At 38.9% G+C, this 8520-nt stretch overlaps 1 pseudogene; it reads right to left on the reverse strand.

Moving 5' to 3' along the window:
* Positions 1-5185: 5185 nt before the first annotated feature.
* LOC148843638 (putative UDP-glucosyl transferase 73B6 pseudogene) lies at positions 5186-7401 on the reverse strand (annotated as a pseudogene).
* Positions 7402-8520: the final 1119 nt, after the last annotated feature.

Genomic DNA, 8520 nt, shown 5'->3' on the forward strand with positions numbered 1-8520 from the left:
CAATGGAATAGAGTTTACAAACCATGGTTTCCAATCCTTTCTTTCTAGCAAATGAGTGTTACATCAAAAGACATGTCCTTATACACCTCAACAGAATGGAATTGTTAAAAGGAAACACAAGCATCTCTTGCAAGTTGCAAGAGCTCTCATGTTCCAATCTTGCTTGCCAAAAAAATTCTGGGGACATTCCATCCTTATGGCTACTCATATTATAAACAGACTACTCTCATCAGTGTTAGCCTAGAAATCTCCATTTGAAATCCTATTTCATAAACCACTGGATTATACCAATTTAAGATGCTTTGGTTGCTTGAGCTATGTGACAAATACATTACCTCATAAAAACAAATTTGATCATAGAGCATTTAAGTGTATATTCATTGGGTATAGTCCTCGCCAAAAGGCCTATAAGGCCTATGATTTGGAAAAACATGAAGTTTATGTGTCAAGAGACATAAAATTCTATGAGCAAATCTTCCCTTTCAGAACCAATTCAGTTTTTGTTGACAAAAATCCATCATTCGTTTTACCACTACCTTCTCTAGATGATATTCCAGACTTTTTACCAACCCCTACACCAGATGCATCATCACCCATACCATCAACAGGGGAGCCCAATGAAACACCTGATTTTTTGGATTCACCAACCTCTGAACCAGCAATAGAAACCACTGGTCCACCTTGTGATTTACTTCCTGAAACTACAGTCCCAGTTACTACAAACAACCTACCCCCTACCAAACAGAGTACTAGAGTCAAAACGAAACCAACTTGGCTTACAGACTATGTTACTAACTTGGCTTGCAGCAATGTTAGAACTGCTGACAGAATCCTCAACCAGTCACAAGTTCATGCATCATCACCTCACACACCTCTAACATATCCCTTTATTCAATCACCTTCACTTTCTGCATCATATTTATCCTTTTTAGCTAATGTGTCAAATATTCAAGAACCAACTTCTTATAATCAAGCAAGTACTAATGTTGAATGGACTAAAGCAATGAATGAGGAATTAGAAGCATTAGAGAAGAATGAAACTTGGGAACTCACTGATTTACCAGAAGGAAAAAGGGCCATTGGTTCCAAACGGGTATATAAACTGAAGTTGAATCCAGATGGCAGTATGGATAGATACAAAGCTAGGCTGGTAGCCAAAGGCTTTCACCAGGTGGAAGGGATTGACTATTTTGATAGCTTCTCTCCTGTGGCCAAAATAGTAACTGTAAGAATTTTTCTTGCAATGCAACATCTAAATCATGGCCTATCCATCAATTGGATATCAATAATGCATTCTTGCATGGGTATTTGGATGAGGAAGTCTACATGCAACCTCCAGAAGGGTATTATAAGGCTGCCAAGGGTCAAGTCTGCAAATTGAAGAGATCACTCTATGGGCTTAAACAAGCCTCAAGACAATGGAATGCTGAATTTAGTAACAAAATTAAGGCTTTTGGTTTCCATCAATCAGCTCATGATCACTATTTATTTGTCAGGCACTCATCTGATTCCTTCATTGCATTGTTAGTGTATGTAGATGATGTGATTTTAACAAGTACCTCAGAAGCAGATATCATTTCAGTCAAACAGTACTTGGATAAGTTATTCACTATCAAAGATCTTGGCTACGCCAAGTATTTTCTGGGTTTGAAGATTGCTAGGAATTCTTCAGGTACTGATCTTAACCAAAGGAAATACCTTCTTGACATTCTAACAGATGCTGGACTCCTAGGTGCTAAACCAACTAAAACACCTTTCCCCAAAGGTCAAAAGCTGTGTGCAAACAAATGCACCCCACTAGCTAAACCAAAAAGATATAGAAGGCTTGTTGGACGTTTATTGTATTTGAATATTAGCAGGCCAGACATTAGCTACTCTGTACAATAGCTAAGTCAGTTCGCAAACCCTCCATGTCAGTCACACTGGGAAGTTGCAATACACTTGCTTAGATATCTAAAAGGTTGTCCTTCAAAAGGCCTTTTTTATCCAGCAGACAATTCTCTTCACTTGGAAGCTTTGAGCGATTCAGACTGGGCCTCCTGTTCTGAAACCAGAAAATCCTTAACAGGGTTTTGCATTTCTTTGGGGTCAGCTCTCATTTCTTGGAAGACAAAGAAGCAAACAGCAGTCTCAAGATCATCAGCAGAAGCAGAATATAGGAGTTTAGCAGCAACGGTTTGTGAACTTCAATGGATCTCCTATGTTCTCAAGGATTTTGGCATCCAATTAAAACTTTCAATTCGTCTTTGGTGTGACAATCAAACTGCTCTACACATCACTGCCAATCCAGTGCTTCATGAAAGAACAAAACACCTGGACATTGATTGCCACTTAATTAGAGAGCAGTTTAAGCAAAGCTTTATCAATGCTCAACACATCTCCACTCATCACCTAGTAGCTGATGTTTTTACAAAGCCACTTTCTGGTCCTAAATTCAACAACTTCATGTCCAAGTTGGGTTTGCTTGATATCCACCAAACTCCAACTTGAGGGGGGATGTAGAGTTACTTACTAAACTGATGGAATCGAACCTCATCCAATCTTTGTTTTCAAAAGAGAAATTGTAATCAATAAGCCAAAGCATGAAGTAGATGGCGATCCCCATTAACAGAAGCAACACCAAGCCAATAAAGATGGGGCCTTTCAGATACACGGCCATTGGTTATTTGTCTGCTTGTCTATCTGTTGTCTCTCGTTTGCTCGCTCGCTCGTAAACTCAGAAAGAATCACATGGGAGTCCATGCATCTTAGGCTTCACCCATTTACAGATTAGTGGTGCAATTAAAGAGACAGAGAGGAGCAAGAGCTTCTATTCAGGAAGTGAAATTGAAAATGGCATGTAAACTGTAATGGTCAAGCCCTGAATTGAGAAAGAATTTTGACCCAGTCGACAGTCAATACGTGTGTTTAAAAGAGCACCTTTGTTACTTTCAGGAAGACGAACAAATGGTAAAGGGCATTTTTTCAACTTATCATCCAAAATGCAGCGTTGGTCGGACTCTTCCTCTTTGGCTATTCAAAACCTCCCAACGCAAATCCTATGATAGGCTTGTTATCCTTGTAATGGAATGAAAGAACTTCAGAGACACTGACTGCTTCCATTTAACAGAACAAAATTCTACCAGCGGCCGATCGACGGAGGGAGATAGAGAGAGCGGGGGAGAGAGAAAGAGATGATCAAACTCATTCACATCTGCCATAACCATAGCCGTAGCGATTCATTGACACGATCCTGTTTGCTTTATATTGAAACACCTAGCGATATGTTTTTTCTTAATCATTTGCGTGTCTGTTTTAAATTTTAGCAATTCTTGGTATTCAGAGCAATGGCGCCGCTGCAAGTGCTTAGTGGTGTTATTTTCTTTTGCTTTGAAAAAGAACGGTAATCAATTGTGGAAGTGTTGTCGCAATTGGGATTTTAAAAAATTTTAAATGACGCCATGCAGATTAGTCAGGGGTAATTTCATAAGTTTATTACGCTTCTGGTATGGATCAATGACGGAAGGGATGTTTTTGTTTAGCTTTTTAAAAATTTAAGGGAAGTTTTTATTAAAATGAATTTAAATGGGAGGTTTTTATGATAATCAGGGGAGGTTTTTGTATTTTACCCTTTTTCTGTCACAAATGAACCACTTTGGTTAAATACACATATTATCCCAATTATGATATTTTGGTATTGAAGTCATCAACCGCAATCCAGGGTTGCAAATAAGTTGCATTAGATTCGAATCCAATCCGATAAGAGTCGGATTTGGATAGTTCCCCTGATCCTAATAAATCAGATTGGATCGAGAAAGTTGATCTGTTTAAATTTGGATATATCCGTTTGGATCCTTTAGTTATGAAATATATTATATATTATAATTATATATATTCTTTAAATTATCTATATCATTATATATTATATATTATAATATATTATTTATATTATATCATAATTTTTTATTATAATTGTAATCAAATCAGATTCGAATTGGATATATAATAGTATATTTAAATTTAAAAATCCGACAATTTTTTATCGAATTTGGATCAATCAAATTTCTTATCGGATCGGACTTTACCAAACCAAAACTGATCCGTTTGCAGGTATAACGTAGCCTGTATTTACATCTCAAGAAAAGATAAAAGATGTGCAGTATAATCAATGATGCATGCAATTTTGGCTCCTATATAAATTAATTTTTGGTGGCTGATATTCATTAAGACTGCCATGCATACTGCAATATTTAGAGATCCTGTATGTGAAGATAAATGAGGGGTGTAAAAATTAAGCCTGCCGGAAGCTGGCCGATTCGAATTTATTGAATTGTCATTTTCTTGGGTCATATATATTATACCGTGTAGACAATAAAGTTCTAGAAAGGGACAAAATCTAATCAATCACCTCTAATACTTTCATGTGAGTTGTATTGGTCGGTGGTCTATGTATTTATATTATTTTATTATTTTTTATTTTTTTGTTAAGTTTTTTTTTAAGTTATTTATTCGAGTAAATGTATTTACTGGGGTAAGAAAAACACTTAACTGAGTAAGTGGATTTATCCAGATTCTTTTATTTCTTATGTAAATAAGACAATGACCATTTTAACTATAAAAATCTATTATTAAAAGAGATATTTTTATTCCATTAAATATTATCAAATTTTCCCTTATATGGAAAAGTTTTTGCAATCAATCTTAAAGGTGTAGAAGAATGAATTGTAAAGTTCTATTAATTCTAATTTAGTATTTCATTATCCATCTTAGATATAAGTTTCATAAAAGAAAATCTAAATTACTAGTCTAGCTCTCATCTGTGACATTAGAAATGTAGATGAAGTTGATTAATTTACTTATACAGGGAGCTCTTTTTTTGCTTTTCATTGTAAACAACAATACAATAAGATCTTTAATTAATAAAGGATAAGATTATAATAGATGAAAGATCACTCTGATGTGGGCTTTTATTAATAATGAAAGAGGTTGGGCGTCTATGGGACCTTAGAAGGTCGTAAGAAACTGATAGAGCAAGGGTGGTACGTAATATACTGCATCATGTGTGAAACTGACGGCAAACCATAGAAAAAACCCACTGGTTTCTTAATTCTTTGCTAGTTGTCTGCTGCTCACAAAGAGAAGATTGATCTGTCGCCAAATGGCTACCTCTGTTGGGCAAAGAAGTTCAGAGGGCTGTAGGAGGATTCTAGGCCGAATACTTTTGATGGCCACATGCACTTAGCTCTTCAATGAGCTCACTTAACCGCTCATAGGATGATCCACCTTGCTGTACTGCTCTTATGGCCAGTCGGCCTAATGCTTGTGCCCTCTTTCTGGCACTCCTCCCTCTCTCTCCTCCCATCAGCTCCCTCACGCCTTGGCAAATTGTCTCTCTCCCAACTATGTTCTCTGGCCCTAATTGGGTCCTGCTCGCAACCCTTACACCTGCTCGCAGCCCCTCCACTACAAACATAGCGTTCAGTGACTGCTCGGCCATCATTGGCCATGCTAAGATTGGGACACCGGCTGACATGCTCTCTAGGACAGAATTCCAACCGCAGTGGCTCAAGAAGCCACCAGTCGAAGGGTGTGTCAAGATGCGCCGCTGGTCCACCCAATCCCTTATGATAACACCTCTTCCTTTCACTCTTTCTTCCATTCCATCAGGTGGAGACCATGTCATGGATCTGACGACCCATATGAAAGAACATCCGGACATCTCCAACCCAAAAGCTATCTCATCCAACTGGGAATTTGACACATCAGCTTGGGTCCCAAATGCAGCGTAGATCACTGAAGATGGCGTGGCTTGCTCCGTCAGCCAGTTTATACATGTGGCACTCGTGATAGAGCATAAGGGGACCAACACACCAGGCCTTGGCCCCATTGGTATAGAAAGACTCCAGAGATGCCACATGGCTACTTTTCATCTCGACAAAGCTGTTGGATTTTAATCTCATAAGAGATTAAATCTAATGTGTTTGATTGGTCAATTACATGAGAAATTGCACCTGTACACTTGTTTGAAAAAATCAGTTTTTCTCTTACAAAAACCCAGTTTTGAACTTGTCCCACATTGGAAAATTATAAGTTTTGTTTTCAATATTTCAATAGAAGCTAATTTACACTCCTTAGAATTAGTAGAGGAGAGTATGGGGATTCGATACCGCGCAACGCGCGCTCACGTGTGTGTGTGTGGCGCAATGAGGCGCTTTAGAAGCGCACTTTGCTCGCACTTCGCACGCATCTGTGTGGCTTGCGATGGGCGGCTCTGGTTTTGGTACGTTGATCACCATTGATGATATCAACGGTTACGATTCGATCGGGTGTGATCAAGAGGCACAATTCAAAGTTAACAGTCACCAACTGTTAACAACTTTTTAAACAGTCACAATGGTTGAAATTGTGACTGTTCAAGGTGCCTTCTCTAAACCAGCACTTACCTTTTCCTCATACCTCTTCACAAGTTATTTAAGGAGCATGAATCAGACTCCAAAAACACAATTTTGAAATTCACTATCTCTCTCTCTCAGTCCGGTCTGCTACAGTCTCACAGAAGGCTTCTTTGGAGATTCTTCAACTTTGCTGGTTGCAGATTCTCGCCCAAGGCTCTGTTGTATCCTGGGAACGAATTTGCATGTAACCCAACAGCAAACTCAGTAAAACTGAATGGGGGCAAATAACGTTCTAAAAACAGTGTCTTCAGACGCGCCTCAGAGCTTCTCCTCCTAAGTTACAGTGACCCCATATTCCCAAACAAAAGCTGTTAACAATCACACCCCAGCTCACAACATTGGCTGCTCCGACCTCAATCGCGGCCTGTGTGAGTGGATCGTCCTGGTTCACAAGCGTCTCTGGCAAGTCCGCTCTTGTCAGCCTGAAAGGCAGCTGCAAACCGGTCATGTGCAAAGGTTCGGAGTCTGTTGCCACCAACAGGTGTGGTGAATGCACGCGAACCGTTTTACAGATTGCCATTGGCAATACTCCCATCCCATGGAAGACCAGCCGAGGGACACCAAATGCTCGACATGAATCGAGTGTCCAGCCCAAGAAAAAATCAGAGATGACACATGTGGGAAGGTTTCTAGCTTCGGACATTTGTTGCAACACTTGTTGGAAGGATTTCTGGAGTTGTTTGATGGCGTTCAAGAAAGGGACGTAGAAGCCCATGGATGGTAACTGGGCGGTGTTCTCACAGCCTTTGGGGAGCCCTTCAACCAAGGGGAAGGGGAGCTCGAGGAGCTTGATTTGTTGATGGGTGGAGATGTATGGGAGGATTGACGTTGCGTTTGATGGGGTGGTTATGATGGATACTTTGAGACCACGACGTGTGAGAGCCTTTGAGAGATCAAGTAGGGGGAGGGTATGGCCCTGCGCCATAAAGGGGAAAATGACAATGTGGGGCGTTGGTGGGGAAGCCATGAATCTCTGCTTCTCTCTTTGCTGTTTTTTCTAGAGCTTAAACAGATTGGACCTGCTTAAATCTACGGCATTGAGGGTCTGCTTTCAGTGGTTGGCCATGGTTATAAAAACGGCCACTGTGATGTTTATCAACTATGTTGTAAGGCGTGAGTAAATTAAATAAGGCTGAACTTCTGAAACTTGCTGAAATCACCCCTTAAATTTGATAATTGCAATCACCTCCCCTCAACTCTCAGATATAATTGCAACTAGAACCCCTTTGTTAGAATTTTCCAAAAAATATGTATAAAAATTCGTGACACCCTTACAGTTTGAAGAGAATGTTTATTTTCCAATTTTTCTCTTCATACGAATCCTTACACCAAACCCTTTTAATCTCTTTTTTCAAATTGATTAATTTTTAAATTTAACATTTATATCAATATCAAGGGTAAAGGTACAACATAAAATTTTTTTTGTATGGTATTATTTTATCAGTATGAATATTGTGAACATTTTTATACTTTTTTTTAGAGAATTTTAGCAGAGGGGGTCTACTTACAACTGTGCTATAAAATTATAAAATTATAAAATTTAGGAGAGGTAATTGCAATTATAGAACCTTAGGGGAGGTTTTAGAAATGGCCTACAACTTTATGGGAGGTTTCAGAAATTTACCCATTAAACAAAGGTGTAACAACCATCTTAACGACCTATAACCGTTATTATCATGCTTGCAACTAAGTTGACTTATTGGTTCTTTTGAGTGACATTTTTGTTACATGAGGCTGACTCGTTCTGTAACGAAAACGAAGTGCGATATTATTCCTGAAAACTTGTATAAGCCTGCAAATTGACCATATTTGTTGTGCAGATGGAAATCTCTCAAAATATCCTGACCACTCAAATATAAAAAAAGCTGTTTCTGCGAAGGGCCCTTGTGGTTTCTCTCCAGAGATACAGGGACAGCGCTTGAATGCAAGGTTTTAAAAACCGGACCAATCACAAATTCGTTCTGACCACTGGGTTGACGGATCAATGGTTCGATCACTCGGGTTAATGGATCACAATCCAATGGCTTTTCTCTTACGATATATACCTTTCTTTGACTCTTAAATGAAACCCTATAAGAATAGAATT

The sequence above is a fragment of the Nelumbo lutea genome, chromosome 8 (genome assembly GCF_056320005.1).
Source record: "Nelumbo lutea isolate HS-2025 chromosome 8, American lotus-T2T, whole genome shotgun sequence".
NCBI lineage: Eukaryota > Viridiplantae > Streptophyta > Magnoliopsida > Proteales > Nelumbonaceae > Nelumbo > Nelumbo lutea.